Raw genomic sequence first — 19111 nt, forward strand, 5'->3', positions numbered from 1 at the left:
GCCACAGTCCTATGGAAGGATCCACTCACCTCAAAATGGAATGGCCCAGACCCAGTTCTTATCTGGGGCTGAGGATCCGTATGCCTATTTGATACCAAAGAAAATGCAGCCAGATGGCTGCCTGAAAGATTAGCACAACAAATTGATAACAATTCTAAAATCCAGGGAGAAAAACCTCCCTGAGATTATCTTTCTCCTTTCCCTTCCAGAACCACGGATTTCCATCCATGATGCTGCCATATCTCCTGATCTTCTACCTCTCGGCACTGGGCAAACCTGTTCCAGTGGTCACTAAGCCCTTCGCTTATAGATTTACAAAAACAAAAATTTTCTTCTGAGGCAAACGAGTGGTGGAAATCCTCCATGTATTCCTTACTCATGCCCCTTGCAGGTCCCCTTATTAGTTTGCTATTAATAATCACCCTTGGACCCATTATTCTTAACAAAATCATGAATTTTATCAAATCACAGATTGACTCCCTGGCATCAAAACCCATTCAAGTCCATTGTCATAGACTCGACCTTGCAGACCCGGGCCTTGCCGAACCTAACAATGAAGATATTCCTCCGGGAACTGTGTAAGCACTCAGAGCTGTGCATGTTGACTCACCATCATATGTGAGTACAACCTGGGTACCTTTTTATGGGGTGCAATAAAGACACTGCAGAGGGAAGGCATAAACAGCCTCTCTGAGTCCCTTGGAAGCAAACCTGATTTGCACAGAGGTTAGCATCATAAAAATTTCTCCTCTCCTCCCCAAAAAGACGCTCAAACTTATCATGCGGTCATTATGCCCGCGGGAGGAATCAGGTCAATACTTCCCCCCAAAAGGTCAATGCCCACTTCTCAACGCCGACAACTAACAGCCCCCAACAAATTTAAAAAACTAAAAGGGAGGAGATGCCGGGAGCCAAAACACCTCACAAATATGCCCCTTGCTATCTTGATTTTACGAGGAAACTATTCTCAGGAATTCAACCGTAAATAGCAACAGTACTTTCCCCTTGCATATCTCCTCAAAAATGCACCCCCCACCTTAGGGTCCTTCTCCTAGTAATTTTCCAGAAACTAGCCCCCTCCCCGCCCTGTTAGGAATAGCCCTTAGTTACTCCCTCATTTGTGTCCAGCTGAAAAATAAACTTGACGGAGCTTGATCAGACTCTTGACTTGCTCTCATTCTTTCATGTCTCTTGTCCCCTCATTTGACTGACCCTTTTGTTTCCCAGGTCCCTATTGAATTCCCCACGGGCCGGGGCAGCAGCCCTGAGATCACTGCAGAGCTTTATCCTACATGATTGTTCAGAGAAAGAAGAGATGAGTGATGCACCAGCACAGGTTATGCTCACAAGCCACTGAGCATGTGCACAGGGTGAAATAATGAACAATATGATGCCTTGGCTCATTATAATACTAAAAGTCCCACTCTCGTGAGGGATGCATCCACCATTTTTTGTTCATGGGATGTATGTGCTAGCATTATTTCTCACTGCCATTGTGTGCCCTGCACTCCACCCCAAACATAAAATGGGGTTTTCTCCCCTTCTGCATTATTTATTTTCACTCCATGAAAACCCCTTGACACTGGTAATCAGAGAGGTGGAAGTCAGGTGTTCTGTGCCTCCCCCTCGAAGTTAACATGTCTTCCGAAATAAAACATTTTTGTGTTGGCAATCCTCCTTGTCTCAGTAATTGGCTATTTGTAGGGAGAGAAATATGGAACCCTCTTTCTGGGGTCTGTTAATATTAGGTTGGTTGTACAATTCAAATAAAGATAACAGTCCAAGATTAATCAAGTCATTTGTTTTGTGCTAGTAAATGTTAACTTGTTGGTCTGGGCTGCATAAACATTAAAACATGACTAATATTAAGAAGGTTTGATTGTCAGATTGTAATTAGTATAAGAAAGAAAAGGAAGAGACAAGATGGCGGACTGAAGCCAGCTTTCAACAAAGGCTCCCGTCCAAAAGGAGAGTTAAGGGACAGGAATTTAGTAAGTATCCTGGTGGACTTGAGCCTCACCAAGAGAGAAGGCTGAAGAACGCATATCAACACCGCTGAGGCAAGTTGTGATCACAAGGACGCAAACAAAAGGTACAAAATCCACCACCAAGCGGACGGGAGTCCCCCTCCCCCATGAGACCGGTTCAAGAGCCCCACAATTGAACAAGCGGGCAGAAATTAAAGGCCCTCCCACTACACTCCACGGGAGAGACCTTCTAAAAACTGGACCTACCTCCCCTACTGGGGTGCTGTGGCATTCTCCTGCCGGACATAGGGCTGAATAAAACTTTGGGAATCCTTTGCCGGCAACCCTGAATCCCCGGCGCTCCCCTCCCGCCCACTGAGGTCTGGAGGCCTGTCCCCCAGGACTTCGGATCCTTGGGTGATTTCTCAAGGGGAGTGGACAGTCCCCGAGTTGCGACTGGTCAGCATTGACTCTGAGGCGCGTGAGTGAGGAGAGGGCACCGGGCTAAGGGGGAGTCACGCCTGGCGGCACTTCCCTGCGGTGCAGTGCAGCAACCCTCCCCGGGCATACGGGGCTCAAGACTGAATAAGTCTCTGGCCTCCCCGCTGAGAGCTGAGAGCCCCTACTCTCACTCGGGGTCTGAGGGCCTATCTCCCAGGAGTTTGGCTCCTTGGGTGATTTCTCAAGGGGAGTGCACAGTGCCTGAGCTGCATCAGGTCAGCGCTGACTCTGGGATACGTGAGCGAGGAGAGGGCACTCTGCTGAGGGGAAATCAAGCCTTGGCGGCACTTCCCTGCGGTGCAGTGCAGGAGCCCTCCCCGGACCGTAGTATTGCGTAAAACTGAATGAAACTCTACCTCCCCCCCCCACACTGCCAATCGGGGTCTGGGGGCCCATCCCCCAAGAGTTCTGATTCTTGGGGGATCTCTTAAGGGGTGTGGACCCAGCACAAACTGCGGCCGCTCAGTGCTGACTCTGGGGCGCGGGACAGAGGAGAGAAGGGTCGCCTGAGTGCCCACACCAGAGCAGCAGTTCCCTGGAGGTAGATCAACAGCCGTTTTTTCTTTAACGGCAGAACGCTCACTTCTGGATATTCTGAGGCCACACCCCCTGTCTCCCTGGGCAACCAGAGGAGGCCACCGATGACACGGCTCACAAACCCGGGAAGCTTCCAGGGCGGGGCCGACCAAGAGAGGTGTTCAGACGCAATTCTCCAGCAGCAAAGACTTTTGAACTCAAAACAGCCCGTCTTCTGTAGGCGACGACAGGAACAGAGACAGAACCTCACAAAGTTGTCTGTTCTGTTCTGTTCTGTTAGCAGCATCCATCAGGGGCAGGGCTAAGCCTGAGTGAACACATCCTTCCCATCACCTGCATCAAACACTCAAAGATGTCAGGCCCCATCTCCTCCTGCTAGATAGCGGCAGTCTGCGGGGGCCTGGCAGACTTAATTGTGATTCAGGCAGGTGCAAACCCCTGGAGTGTCTGTTCACTGCAGGCAACTGGGTTAGCCATCTGCAGAGATACCAGTGACTGGGTCCGACGGAGGGGCAAAGTGGGGAAGGAGACGTCAACCTTCCCAGACTGCTCTGTTTGCTGGGTGGCTCCTCCTGACTCCACGCTGCACTGGGGTGAGCCATGTCAGAGGAGTCACCAGGCCCCTGTGATCCAGTTCCCAGAGACCTCTTGAACCCTTCCACCCGAGACAAGTGCCGATTGAGACAGTTGATTCGGACCTTTTGAACTGGGCTAATAGACTGAGGACTCTTCAGGCGGTGCCCTGGGTGTGCGATTGTAGGAAGGCTTGATTCTCCTTTTCCAACTGGGGCCAGAGGTGGGCAGGCGGGGTGACTTAATTGCTGATTTTTCCACACAGCTGAGACTTCAAGCCAGAGTAGAAGTTGCAATAGGATCGAACAGAAACCAGCTGAAAACAAGACAGAACCACTTTGCTCCACCACACCAGACAGGGCCCCAGTTTCTCAGGCCACAACACTGTACGGGCCCTCGATAAAACCCCAGGGGAAAAACCAAAGGGAGTAAACCATGGGGCGGAATCAGTGGAAAAACTCTGGTAACATGAATAACCAGAATAGATCAACCCTCCCAAGAAAAGATATGGCAGATGTGATTGAAGATCCCATTCATAAACAACTGACTGAGATGTCAGAAGTCGAATTCAGAATTTGGTTTGCAGACAAGATTAATAAAATGGAATTAGGAATTCGAGGAGAAATTCAAAAATTGTCTCAAGAATTTAACGAATTTAAAGACAAAACCACCAATGACTTAGACACACTGAAACAAGAACTTCCAGCCCTCAAAGATATGAAAAATACAGTAGAATCCCTCAGTAACAGAATGGAGCAAGCAGAAGAAAGGATTTCTGACATTGAAGATAAAGTCTTCGAACGCTCCCAATCTCTCAAAGAGGAAGAGAAATGGAGAGCAAAAACGGATCACTCACTCAGAGAACTCTCAGATAATTCGAAAAAAAAACAACATAAGGGTTATAGGAATTTCTGAGAATGATGAAGTGGCTGCCAAGGGCAGAGGCCCTTCTACATGAAATTATGAAAGAAAATTTTCCAGACATGCCTAGAGAATCTGAAATTCAGATAGCAGACAGCTTCAGAACCCCAGCACGATTCAACCCCAATAAGCCATCTCCCAGACATATCATAATTAGCTTCACTAAAGTTAACATGAAAGAGAAGATTCTCAAAGCAGCCCGGCTAAAGAAAACTATAATGTACAAAGGTAAGAACATTAGAATAACTGCAGATCTCTCTGCTGAAACTTTTCAAGCAAGAAGACGCTGGTCATCAACTTTTAATCTCCTAAAACAAAAAAACTTTCAACCCAGGATCTTGTATCCAGCTAAACTGAGTTTCATCTATGATGGAGAAATTAAATACTTCAATGACATTCATATGTTAAAAAAATTTGCAATAAGTAAACCAGCTCTTCAGGATGTTCTCAGACCTATCCTCCACAATGACCAACCCAATCCTATACCACAAAAGTAAACTCACTCAGAAACTTCGGATCAAACTCCAACTTCCACACTGGCGAAAGGATTAAAAATGTCCACTGGACCTTTGAAAAACTCGATACCCAAAATTCCACCAGACTTATCAATACTTTCCATCAATGTGAATGGCTTAAACTGTCCTCTAAAGAGGCATAGGTTAGCTGACTGGATACAAAAACTCAAGCCAGATATTTGTTGCATACAAGAGTCACATCTCAACGTAAAAGACAAATACAGACTCAGGGTGAAAGGATGGTCATCCATATTTCAGGCAAATGCTAATCAGAAAAAAGCAGGTGTTGCAATTTTATTTGCAGATACAGTAGGCTTAAACCATCAAAAGTAAGGAAGGACAAGAATGGTCACTTCATATTTGTTAAGGGTAATACTCAATATGATGAGATCTCAATTATTAATATCTATGCACCCAACCAGAATGCACCTCAATTTATAAGAGAAACTCTAACAGACATGAGCAACTTGATTTCCTCCAGCTCCATAATCGTTGGAGATTTCAACACTCCCTTGGCAGTGTTGGATCGATCCTCCAGAAAGAAGCTGAGCAAAGAAATCTTAGATTTAAACCTAACCATCCAATATTTAGATTTAGCAGACATCTACAGAACATTTCATCCCAACAAAACTGAATACACATACTTCTCATCAGCCCATGGAACTTACTCCAAAATTGATCACATTTTAGGTCACAAGTCTAACCTCAGTAAATTTAAAGGAATAGAAATTATTCCATGCATCTTCCCGGACCATCATGGAATAAAACTTGAATTGAGTAACAACAGGTATCTGCATACCCATACAAAAACATGGAAGTTAAATAACCTTATGCTGAATGATAGCTGGGTCAGAGATGAGATTAAGAAAGAAATCACCAATTTTTTGGAACAAAACGACAATGAAGACACAAACTGTCAGAACCTCTGGGACACTGCAAAGGCAGTTCTAAGAGGGAAATTTAAAGCACTGCAAGCCTTCCTCAAGAGAACGGAAAGAGAGGAAGTTAAGAACTTAATGGGACATCTCACGCAACTGGAAAAAGAAGAACACTCCAACCCCAAACCCAGTAGAAGAAAAGAAATAACCAAAATTAGAGCAGAATTAAATGAAATTGAAAACAAAAGAATAATACAACAGATCAATAAATCAAAAAGCTGGTTTTTTGAAAAGGTCAATAAAATAGAGAAACCTCTGGCCAACCTAATCAGGAAAAAAAGAGTAAAATCTCTAATATCATCAATCAGAAACAACAAAGATGAAACAACCACAGACTCATCAGAAATCCAAAAAATCCTTAATGAATATTACAAGAAACTTTATTCTCAGAAATATGAAAATCTGAAGGAAATAGACCGATACTTGGAAGCACGCCACCTTCCAAGACTTAACCAGAATCAAGTGGAAATGTTGAACAGACCCATATCAAGTTCAGAAATAGCATCAACTACACAAAACCTCCCTAAAAAGAAAAGCCCGGGACCAGAAGGTTTCACGTCAGAATTCTACAAAACCTTTAAAGAGGAATTAGTACCTATATTACTCAACCTGTTTCAAAATGTAGAAAAAGAAAGAACACTACCCAACACGTTCTATGAAGCAAACATCACCCTGATCCCCAAACCAGGAAAAGACCCAACAAGAAAAGAAAATTATAGACCGATATCACTAATGAATATAGATGCAAAAATATTCAACAAGATCCTAACAAACAGAATCCAGCAACACATCAAAGAAATTATACATCATGACCAAGTTGGTTTTATCCCAGGGTCTCAAGGCTGGTTCAATATACATAAATCTATAAATGTAATTCAGCACATAAACAAATTATAAAACAAAGACCATATGATTCTCTCAATTGATGCAGAAAAAGCTTTTGATAATATCCAGCATCCCTTCATGATCAGAACACTCAAGAAAATTGGTCTAGAAGGGACTTTTCTTAAACTGATACAGGCTATCTACAGCAAACCCACAGCCAATATCATATTGAATGGAGTTAAATTGGAATCATTTCCACTCAGATCAGGAACCAGACAAGGCTGCCCATTGTCTCCATAGCTTTTCAACATTGTAATGGAAGTTTTAGCCACCGCAATTAGGGAAGAAAAGGTGATCAAGGGTATCCATATAGGGTCAGAAGAGATCAAACTCTCGCTCTTCGCAGATGATATGATTGTGTATCTGGAAAACACTAGGGACTCTACTACAAAACTCCTAGAAGTGATCAAGGAATACAGCAGCGTCTCACGTTACAAAATCAACATTCATAAATCGGTAGCCTTTATATACACCAACAACAGTCAAATTGAAAAAGCAGTTAAGGACTCTATCCCATTCACAGTAGTGCCAAAGAAGACGAAATATTTGGGAATTTACCTAACAAAAGACGTGAAAGATCTCTATAAAGAGAACTATGAAACTCTAAGAAAAGAAATAGCTGAAAATGTTAACAAATGGAAAAACATACCATGCTCATGGCTAGGAAGAATCAACATTATCAAAATGTCCATACTACCCAAAGCAATATATAATTTCAACGCAGTCCCTATTAAAGCTCCACTGTCATATTTTAAAGATCTTGAAAAAACATTACTTCGTTTTATATGGAATCAGAAAAAACCTCGAATAGCCAAGACATTACTCAGAAATAAAAACAAAACAGGAGGAATCACACTACCAGACCTCAGAGTTTACTACAAATCGATAGTGATCAAAACAGCATGGTATTGGCACAAAAACAGAGAAGTAGATATCTGGAACAGAATAGAGAACCAAGAGATGAATCCAGCTACTTACCGCTATTTGATTTTTGACAAGCCAATTAAAAACATTCAGTGGGGAAAAGATTCCCTATTTAACAAATGGTGCTGGCTGAACTGGCTGGCAACCTGCAGAAGACTGAAATTGGACCCACACCTTTCACCATTAACTAAGATAGACTCTCATTGGATTAAAGATTTAAACTTAAAACATGAAACTATAAAAATACTAGAGGAGAATGCAGGGAAAACCCTTGAAGAAATTGGTCTGGTTGAGCATTTCATGAGGAGAACCCCCCGGGCAATTAAAGCAGCTTCAAAAATACACTACTGGGACTTGATCAAACTAAAAAGCTTCTGCACAGCTAAGAACACAGTAAGCAGAGCAAGCAGAAAGCCCTCAGAATGGGAGAAGATATTTGCATGGTATATCTCTGACAAAGGTTTAATAACCAGAATCCACAGAGAACTCAAACGCATCAGCAAAAAAAAACAAGGGATCCCATCGCAGGCTGGGCAAGGGATTTGAAGAGAAACTTCTCTGAAGAAGACAGGCGCACGGCCTTCAGACATATGAAAAAATGCTCATCATCTTTAATCATCAGAGAAATGCAAATCAAAACTACTTTGAGATATTATCTAACTCCAGTGAGACTAGCCTATATCACAAAATCTCAAGACCAGAGATATTGGCGTGGATGCGGAGAAAAGGGAACACTTCTGCACTGCTGGTGGGAATGCAAATTAATACATTCCTTTTGAAAAGATATATGGAGAACACTCAGAGATCTAAAAATAGATCTGCCATTCAATCCTGTAATTCCTGTGCTGGGCATATACCCAGAAGACCAAAAATCACAACATAACAAAGATATTTGTACCAGAATGTTTATTGCAGCCCAATTCATAATAGCTAAGTCATGGAAAAAGCCCAAGTGCCCATCGATCCACGAATGGATTAATAAATTGTGGTATATGTATACCATGGAATACTATGCAGCCTTAAAGAAAGATGGAGACTTTACCTCTTTCATGTTTACATGGATGGAGCTGGAACATATTCTTCTTAGTAAAGTATCCCAAGAATGGAAGAAAAAATACCCAATGTACACAGCCCTACTATGAAACTAATTTGGGACTCTCACATGAAAGCTATAACCCAGCTACAACTTAACAATTGGGGGAAGTGAAAAAGGGGGGGTGGGTAGAGGGAGGGGAATCGGTGGGATCACACCTGTGGTGCATATTACAGGGGTATTTGCAAAACTTGGTAAATGTAGAATATAAATGTTTTGGCACAGTAACTGAGATAACGCCGGAAAGGCTATGTTAACCACTGTGATAAAAATGTGTCAAATGGTTTATGAAGTGAGTGTATGATGCCCCATAATCATATCATTGTATACAGTTATGATTTAATAAAAAAAATTAAAAAAAAAACAAAATATAAGCAATGACTGTCTCCTTGTTTCCTATCCTCCAAGTGAAACAGCAAGTTGAGAAAAGTCTAGATATTTAACATAGATTGTCCTTCATGCAGGAGAAGCTGCAGAGAAACATCCTATTATAGAAGATTTCAAGGAGACCTTAATTTTGGCACCAGCAACCAAAGGTGGGTGGACTCTGAGTGTATCTCTTTCCTCATTTGATGTTTATGGGTTCCCTGGTTTGTTTTATTTTTCTAAATTTCATTAATAGGGATTATTTAAAATACAGGGGATCGCAGGGCTGGGCATGGTGGCTCACGCCTGTAATCCTAGCACTCTAGGAGGCCAGGGTGTGTGGATCATTTGAGATCATGAATTTGAGGCCAGCCTGAGCAACAGTGAGATCCTTATGCTAAAAATAGCTGGGCATAGTGGCAGGTACCTGTACTGCCAGCTGTTTGGGAGACTAAGGCAAGAGAATCACTTGAGCCCCAGACTTTGAGGTTGCTGTGAACTATGATGCCACTGCACTCTATGGAGGGCTACAAAATGAGCCTCTGTCTCAAAGACAAACAAAAAACAAACAAACAAACACAGGATGACCAAAATGATTTCTCACATACACATAACATGTATTTTCTTTCTTTTTTAGTCTCAGGGCTCCTTTACTTTTTTTTTTTTTATTGTTGGGGATTCATTGAGGGTACAATAGACCAGGTTAACTGATTGCATTTGTTAGGCAAAGTCCCTCTTGCAATCGTGTCTTGCCCACAAAAGGTGTGGCACACGCCAAGGCCCCACCCCTTCACTCCTTCCCTCTTTCTGCTCTTCCTTTCCCCACCTCTCCCTCCTTCTTTCTCTCTCTGCTCTCCCCTTCCTCCACTCACACCATGTCCTTAATTGTCATTAATTGTCCTTATATCAAAATTGAATACATAGGATTCATGCTTCTCCATTCTTGTGACGCTTTACTAAGAATAATGTTTTCCACTTCCATCCAGGTTAATACAAAGGATGTAAACTCTCCATTTTTTAATGGCTGAATAGTATTCCATTGTGTACATATACCACCATTTAATCCATTAATCCATGTTAATTGATCCATTTGTTAATCCATTCCTTGGTTGGTGGGCATTTAGGCTGCTTCCACATATTGGCAATTGTAAATTGAGCTGCAATAAACAGTCTCATGCAAGTGTCTTTATAATATAAGGATTTTTTTCCTTCTGGGTAGATGCCTAGTAATGGGATTGCAGGATCAAATCAGAGGTCTAGCTTGAGTTCTCTGAGGATTCTCCATACTTCCTTCCGAAAAGGTTGTACTAGTTTGCAGTCCCACCAGCAGTGTAAAAGTGTTCCCTTCTCTCCACTTCCATGCCAGCATCTTCATTTTTGAGAGTTTGTGATGTGGGCCAGTCTTGCTGGGGTTAGATGGTGTCTCAGAGTGCTTTTGATTTGCATTTCTCTGATAGGGATGAGGAACATTTTTTCATATGTTTGTTAGCCATTCGTCTGTCTTCTTTAGAGAAGGTTCTAGTCATGTCTTCTTTCCCATTGATGTATGGCATTGTTGGCTTTTTTGTGTGGATTAATTTGAGTTCTCTATAGCTCCTACTTATCAACCTTTTGTCTGATTCAAAATATCCTTTCCCATGGTGTACAATGTCTATTTGCTTTGGTTGTTGTCTCCTTGGCTGTACAGAAGCTTTTCAGTTTAATTTAGTCCCATTTCTTTATTTTTGTATTGTTGCAATTGCAATGGCAGTCTTCTTCATGAAGTCTTTCCCCAGGCCAATATCTTTCAGTGTTTTTCCTATGCTTTCTTGGAGGATTTTTATTGTTTCATGCCTTAAATTTAAGTCCTTTATCCATCTTGAATCAATTTTTGTGAGTGGGGAAAGGTGTGGGTCCAGTTTCAGTCTTTTACATGTGGATATCCAGTTCCCCAACACCATTTATTGAATAGGGACTCTTTCCCCCAAGGTATGTTCTTGTTTGGTTTACCAAAGATTAGGTGGTTGTAAGATGTTAGTTTCATTTCCTTGTTTTCTATTTGATTCCAAATGTCTATATCTCTATTTTTGTGCTAGTACCATGCTGTCTTGACCACTATGGCTTTGTAGTACAGCCTAAAATCTGGCATGGTCATGCCCCGAGCTTTATTTTTATTACTAAGAATTGCCTTAGCTATACAGGATTTTTTTTGGTTCCATATAAAATGCAGAATCATTTTCTACAAATCTTGAAAGTACGATGTTGGGTCTTCCCAGCTATGAGCATGGTGTGTTCTTCCATTTGTTAATATCCTCTGCTATTTTTTTTCTGAGGATTTCATAATTTTCTTTATAGAGGTCCTTCACCTCCTTTGTTAGGTATATTCCTAGGTATTTCATTTTCTTTGAAACTATGGTGAAGGGAGTTGTGTCCTTAATTAGCTTCTCATCTTGACTGTTATTGGCATATACAAAGGCTACTGACTTGCGGACATTGTTTTTATACCCTGAGACATTACTGTACTTTTTTGTGACTTCTAGAGTCTTGTGGTTGAGTTTTGGGATTCTGTAAGTATAAGATCATGTCGTCAGCACATACGTGTATTCTCTTTCCCATTCCTCCTCCTCCTTCTTCTTCATTGTCTTTTTCTTCTTCATTGTTATTTACATACTCATCAACAACATGCCAGCATGTGGGCTATGCTTCAAGTGTTTGTTTTTTTCCTCTTGAGACAGACTCTCACTTTGTCACCCTGCATTAAAGCATCATATCTCACAGCAACCGCAAAATCTTGGGCTCAAGTGATTCTCTTTCCTCACCTTGCCAAGTAGCGGGGACTACAAGCACCTGCCATAACACCTGCCTAATTTAGAGATGGAGTCTTGCTCTGGCACAGATGCGTCTCAAACTCCTGAGCTCAGGCAATCCACCCACCTTGGCATCCCAGAGATTATAGGCATCAATCACCATGGCCAGCCTTGTTCAAGTTGTCTTATTACATGCCTTTTAGGAGGCAGAATCATATACACAAGAATGTGAAAAATTTAAGTCTTGAAAGATAGTCCTCAGTTGTTCTTCTAGAGTTTATGAGCCATTTGTACTGTGTATAAGTGTGTACAAAGTACTGATCATAAAAAGAGACAGGATTAGGCAGCATTCAATTTTGAATCTGATCATCTCACAAAATGCATCTATTTTATCATTTATTTTATCTAAACAACATTGAAGTTGGATGTGGTGTGGGAAATGACCATTCATAGTTTATTTACTGTGAAATGGTTTCATAGAGCATGCACTTTTTTTTACCTGCTTCTGTTTTTCTATCCATCATTAGGAGTTCCTAATATTTTTGTTTAAATGTGGTGTCCCTCAAACCATAATATCATAGTGATGCCTTTCAACATATTGAAGAATAGCTCTTTCCTGGCTCTGATCTTACAAATTAGTCAACACCACCACATGACTTGGTTGACCAATGAACTGATGCCCTGTGGAAGAAAAGAGGCAGGGAACAGTCTGTGTCTGGTGAGCCTGTTTCTCCAGCTGTAGTGCCTAGATGAATGGCAGCGTCCTAAAGTATACTGAATGGTACACCCAGAAATCCCCTGATGAAACTACTGAAGCTGAAATTTAACTTATTCTAATGTCACAGAAATAATTCTAAGTTATGGAACATAAAAAATTTGACTTAAATTTTGTAAAGGTCCTCAAACAGACATTTTCTAGGAAGTTATAGGAATTATCTGTACTTGTGTCAGTGACTGAATTGGGAGTAACTATGTAAAGACCAAATGTGAGTGTTGGAAGTAGTCTGCCACTTAGTGAATAACATATGTATTTCTTTGTTTTTATTTTGTTTTTTTGAGACAAAGTCTTATTATGTCATCCTTGGTAGAGTGCGGTGGTGTCACAGCTCACAGCAACCTCAAACTCTTGGGCTTTGGTAGTGCCTGTAGGTCAAGCAGCTAAGGTGCCAGCCACATGCACCGGAGCTGATGGGTTTGAATCTGGCCCGGGCCTGCCAAACAGTGACAGGTACAACCAAAAATTAGCTGGACTTTGTGGCGGGTGCCTGTAGTCCCAGCTACTCTGGGGGCTGAGACAAGAGAATCACTTAAGCCCAGGAGTTTGAGGTTGCTGTGATCTGTGATGCCACAGCACTCTACCCAGGGCGATAGCTTAAAGCACTGTCTCAACTAGACAAGGCAGTTGAGGAGGAGGGAGCGCTTGGAATTGGGCGGTGGGTTGTCCTGGCGTGCACTCCACACCTCGGCAACGCTATTGCACGTGGAACGGCTGCTTCTGACTTGCCTAGAAGAGAAGATGTTTGGTTTTCACAAGCGAAAGATGTACCGAAGTATAGAGGGCTGCTGTATTTGCAGAGCTAAGTCCTCCAGTTCTCGATTCACTGACAGTAAGCACTATGAAAAGGACTTCCAGAGCTGTTTTGGGTTGCATGAAACTCGTTCAGGGGACATCTGCAATGCTTGTGTCGTCCTGCTTGTGAAAAGATGGAAGAAGTTGTCAGCAGGATCAAAAAAAAAAATTGGAATAATGTGATAGATGCAACGCAGGACCCAGTCTAAAGACCACATTGAAACCAAAGAAAGTGAAAACTCTATCTGGGAACAGGATAAAAAATAACCAGATCAATAAACTGCAGAAGGAATTTCAACGTCATAATTCTGATGCTCACAGTACCACCTCAAGTGCCTCCCCAGCTCAATCTCCTTGTTAAGTAACCAGATGATGGTTCAGATACAGAGATGGCTTCTGGTTCTAATAGAACACCGTTTTTTTCCTTTTTAGATCTCATATACTAGAAAAGACAGAAAATATGTTGTGGGATGATCCATAAAGGCCATTTTGGGGAAGTGGTCATCGATACACATCTGTTCAAGCCTTGCTGAAGCAACAAGAAAACCGCTGCTGAGAAGCCGGAGGAACAGGGCCCAGAGCCTCTGCCCATCTACACTCAGGAGTGGTGACTGAGGTTCTCATGTAGAAGGGGAGCAAAAATGATTTAAATTTTGAAAAGACCACAAAGCAACAAACTGACCCTCCTATTTTTAACTTGGATACCTGCTATTCTGCCAAAAGACAACTTTTAGAATAGTTTTAAAGGGTGGTGCTTGTGGCTTAAAGGGATAGGGCGCCAGTCCCATATGTGGAGGTGGTGGGTTCAAACCCAGCCTTGGCCAAAAACCACACACACAAAAAAAAAGAATAGTTTTGAGTGGGTTATTTTTCCCCCTAGTTCCACAAAGTCTGAAGCCAGTATCTAGGTGACTAAAAAAGAATTGTACATAATATGTAAGATGCTGAGTGTTTCATAGGAAAGCTGAGTGCTGCTGTAAAGTGCTCTTTAAGTCTTCTTTTTTTTAATCCCCTGTAATTAATGAAACTAAGGGGAATTTCAGGGGACAGAGATGGGATTTGTTGTATGATAAACAGTATGTAGTTTTAGTCTTTCTATATTGAGAAGCAGTGGTTGGGGCATTTTTAAAGATGGCTGGCTACACTTGTTTTCCCTCATGATAATAATTTTGTCATAATACGGTAACATAGACTTGTCCCTAGAAGTAATTGTTAATAATTTTGAATAATAAGGTCTTGCCAAGGTTGTGACAATTCAAACCTGTACTACTGATTATTAAGCAGGACAGACTGAGCTTTCTGTTACAAATACCTTGAAGGAAAATATACAGAGAGGTAACTGTGTATTTTGCATCCTGTGCCACCTCCCTTCATATTAAATTTGATAAAGATTTTAATTTATGGGGCGGCACCTGTGGCTCAAAGGAGTAGGACACTGGCCCCATACACCGGAGGTGGCGAGTTCAAACCTGCCCTGGCCAAAAAAGAAAAAAAACTGCAAAAAAGAAAAAAAAATTTGATTTATGTGGAATTTCTAAAGCAGAATAAAAGCTCCTCTTAAGGAAATGATAAGTCTTTAAGAGAGATGAGACCCCATATAAATAGTACCAAAGTGTTACCACATGGTAGACAGCATGAAAAATGTTTAACCATCTGAAAAATAAAATGTTTAAGTCTTCAGATGGCACAAAACAAAGTTTAATGCTTTGGGGGGCATATTTCTTAGAGGGCTTGCTGAGTATGTAAATACTTGACTTTTGTTTGTGTTAAACGACTGTTTGATGACTTCATTGAAAATCTGCACAATTCAGTTTTAGCTCTGGATTACTTCAGTTGACCTTTGTGCAGGTTTTATCTGTGTAGAGTGGATGTTTAACTTCTTTTAACATGTTAGGGTTTTTATTATTTTTTTTCACTCTATATTTAAAGTAAAATTTACTAAAAGAAAATAGGTTTGTGTTAGTGGTAAGTGGGTTGGTTTTGGTTTGGCTTCTTTTAGTCAGGCTTTTTGGACATTGAGATACCGTGCTTGGAGTTCTTCAGTTCTAAAATCCTCATTCAAAGCCTCTCACTTGAACCCAAACCAAAGTGTTCTTATTGCCTCTTTTCTGAAAGTTCAGGAGAAAAATATTACCAGTTCAGACTTTTCATGAGGGAGGAGTATTTGCTTGCCTTATAATGACATGATTAGTTTTTATTTTTTGAACTGGATTTTAAAAATTGGGTAGTATAACAATAAGGAATGAGCCACTTTTAATGGGCACCCTATACTTTTGTAGTTCTTAATCTAAACATGTTACATTTCCTCCTCTTGGAAAAAACATACATGTTATACGCCACCATATGCACAGACTACACAGTTATTTGGGCCAGCTCTCATGGCCTTTGAGGTGAATTACAGGAGTCCAGCCATGATCATCCTCCTGAGTTATTTTGAAATGGAATTTTTTTTTTTTTACATTTTGGCTACAGTATTGGTGGTAGAATATACTATGATATGGATCATCTCCACTTCTGTATTTATTTATTACTAGACCTCAACCACAGTCTTCTTTTTTCCCTTCCACCTCTCTTTGCCTGTAGGACGTACTGTATGTAGTCATGCACTTTGTATTAATATATTAGAAATCTACAGATCTGTTTTGTACTTTTTATACTGTTGGATACTTACAATCAAAACTTTTACTATGGTATTGACTAAATTTAGTCTTATTAGAAAATTAAAAAAAAAAAGCTCTGTCTCAAAAAAAAACTCTTGGGCTTAAGCGATTCTCTTACCTCAGTACCTGGAACTATAGGTGCTTGCACATTGCCCAGCTATTTTTTTTCTTATTGCTGTAGTTGTCATTGTTGTTTGTCAGGCCCAGGCTGGGTTCAAATCCGCCAGCCTCGGTGTATGTGGCTGGCACACTAGCCGCTGAGCAATAGGCGCTGAACCAACATATCTATTTCTAAAACTTTGCTGTTTTCAACCAGTGCATTCTCACATAGTAGAATTTTTTAATCTGAGGGATGATTTGCACGGAAATTGTAATAAGGATATGTTAATTTTCATTACACAAATTATTTAAAAATTGGTTATTTTATGTCATTGTCAACAAAATAGTACTGCAGATAGCATATGGCACAGGTGTTTTACTTGATCCTTTTACGTAAAATCAATTTTTTGTAATTTTAGTCATCAAATTATATGTACTCTAGATAACAGCAACCTAATAGCTCCCATGAGCTCCACAGATTTACACTTTGTTAGGAGGCCTACTCCGGGAGGGGCTTCTTGTTTTGGAGGAGCCGAGAGATATGCACATGCAGATGAAAGACATCTTGGGATGTATGGGGCACAGTTATAATCGAAGACTGCTAGGGTGTAGACTGAGCCCTTGCGCCCTCTTGGGTGACTTGGAAAGAATATATGAGAAACCAGCCAGGGAGATGGAGCTGGGGGAACCCAGGGGATCAGATTACAGGGGTGGATGCTACTGCTCAGCTGCATTTTTGTCCCTGCTTTCCATTACCCACTGAGAGTTAATGGAAGAGTACCTTCAAGCGTTCACTCAGTTTACCTAGCATGAAATAACGACTGTGTTTCTCCACAGGGCAGGATGCCTATAGACCTATGACAATATACTTCAACCCTCTGGCCCGCATCTCTGAGGAGGGGTGGCATGTCCTTTGACCTCAGGCTTGATGGGGTGCACAACTTCAGAAAATTGGCTTGTGGAATTTTAATTCCAGGCAAGCCAGCTCCGTGCGTGCCTCAGGGGGCCTCAGGTCCCTTACAGGTCCCTCTGTAAGAATAGCAAGCCATTTTAAACTCACACTGAGTTCACGTTGTGTGCTTGATGAAGAATATGTTTATTTCTAAATATTATCCTACATATCGTAATTAGTGTTAATAGATGTTAAGACAGGTAAATAAGGTGCACTGCAAGTGAGAATAGGTTTGTTTGGATGCCAAAAAAAACGGTCCTTTTAAAAGTAAATATGGAAGGTCTACATAGGCTCTAATGAAGAGAGATTCATTGCATTTGAAGGAAAGAATGGTATTATTAGAAATGTGATTAACAGGTAAATGTCCTTTCCAAGCATACAATGGAAGTAAAGCTGATGATAATTTCCAAAAGATGATATTGAGAAGCTCCTTTCATTTGAGGCATGGGCGGAGATATGCCTCCTCCATGCCAGACTATGGAGGAATGTTTCGCTGTAGTGGTAATTGTATGTTTTCATGATGCCATCTCATGTCACTTCCCAGTTGTTTGTTTTGGGCAGACTGCTTTCCATATGAAGCATTAACTAATACCGAGGTTTTTCTCCTCTACACATAGTCACTCCATTGTACCCATTCAGAAAGGTGTGTCATTGTGGGTAGGGTACAATATGCAATGATAGGAGGACTATTGGAAGTGACATTGCTCAAGTTACCTTTCCATGAAGTTCTCTGGAGGAACAATGTAGTTTTTGTTTGTCCTGTCTTTGTGCTGTTATGGACTATAGACAGCCATGCTGCAGGTATAGGCTGTAAACAATGGCTACCATTGCCAATGCAGACAGGTACACCTGAAATTCCTACAGTGTAATATTATTATTATTATTTTTGTAGAGACAGAGTCTCACTTTATTGCCCTTGGTAGAGTGCCAGGCTGTTACACAGCGCACAGCACCCTCCAACTCCTGGGCTTAGGCGATTCTCTTGCCTCAGCCTTCCAAGTAGCAGGGACTGCTGACACCCGCCACAATGCCCTGCTATTTTTTTGTTGCAGTTTTGCCGGGACCGGGTTTGAACCCACCACCCTCAGTATATATGGGGCCGGTGCCCTACCCACTGACCCACAGGCACCACCCATGTACAGTATAATTATTAATGAGAGTTCCTTCCTCTCCTGGTTTTAACAGCCCACAAGTATCATAAGGACCAGGGAGCCAGCTTGAATCATTTACATAAATGGTAATGGTGGGATCATTGCAAGAAATTGCTCTGTTTAGAGGGGGATTGGGTATATAAGCCCAATATGTGAAATTGGCCTGTTCTGAGTTTGCACTCTCCGTAGTGGATAGTAGAGCTATCATAGCCAGAAAGAGGAAGTCTGCTGTGGGAGGTTTATCTTGACATCTCACTAGGTCTTCTGTGGCCAAAGAGAGCTTCTTTACTTGTCTCCATGTTGGTGGTTGTGTTCTGGTAGTGCTAGGGAGTGGCCATCTCACACTCGTTTGTTGAATGGTCATGGCATTAAAATAGACAGAGAAGGTTGATTCATCAAAGGGTGGGTATCTTCTCTTGTTCATGGTGTGGTTTGATGCACCTTACAGGTAACCACTGCTTTTCTTGTTTATCTGTAACAATATGAGCAAAACCTTGACCCCAATACAATAAATGCCCTAGTCTCCATTCTACCATATCTGGCCTTTTATAAAATATAGGTTGTTTTAGAGGCATAGGAGGTGGTTTCATTATAGAACTCCAATGTTTTTCAGCAGCAGTGATATTGTCTTAAGATTTAAGAAATTAAGAGTAAATAAAGCTTTGTTTAAGTT

General features: G+C 41.4%; 1 protein-coding gene and 1 pseudogene across 2 annotated transcripts in view; both read left to right on the forward strand.

Moving 5' to 3' along the window:
* The window catches only part of LOC128572304 (zinc finger protein 43-like), a 505819-nt gene that overhangs the window by 175070 nt on the left and 311638 nt on the right, over positions 1-19111 (forward strand). The gene's annotated exons all lie outside the window — the stretch shown is intronic.
* LOC128572310 (SIN3-HDAC complex-associated factor-like) lies at positions 13523-14187 on the forward strand (annotated as a pseudogene).

This window comes from Nycticebus coucang, chromosome 20, assembly GCF_027406575.1.
Source record: "Nycticebus coucang isolate mNycCou1 chromosome 20, mNycCou1.pri, whole genome shotgun sequence".
NCBI lineage: Eukaryota > Metazoa > Chordata > Mammalia > Primates > Lorisidae > Nycticebus > Nycticebus coucang.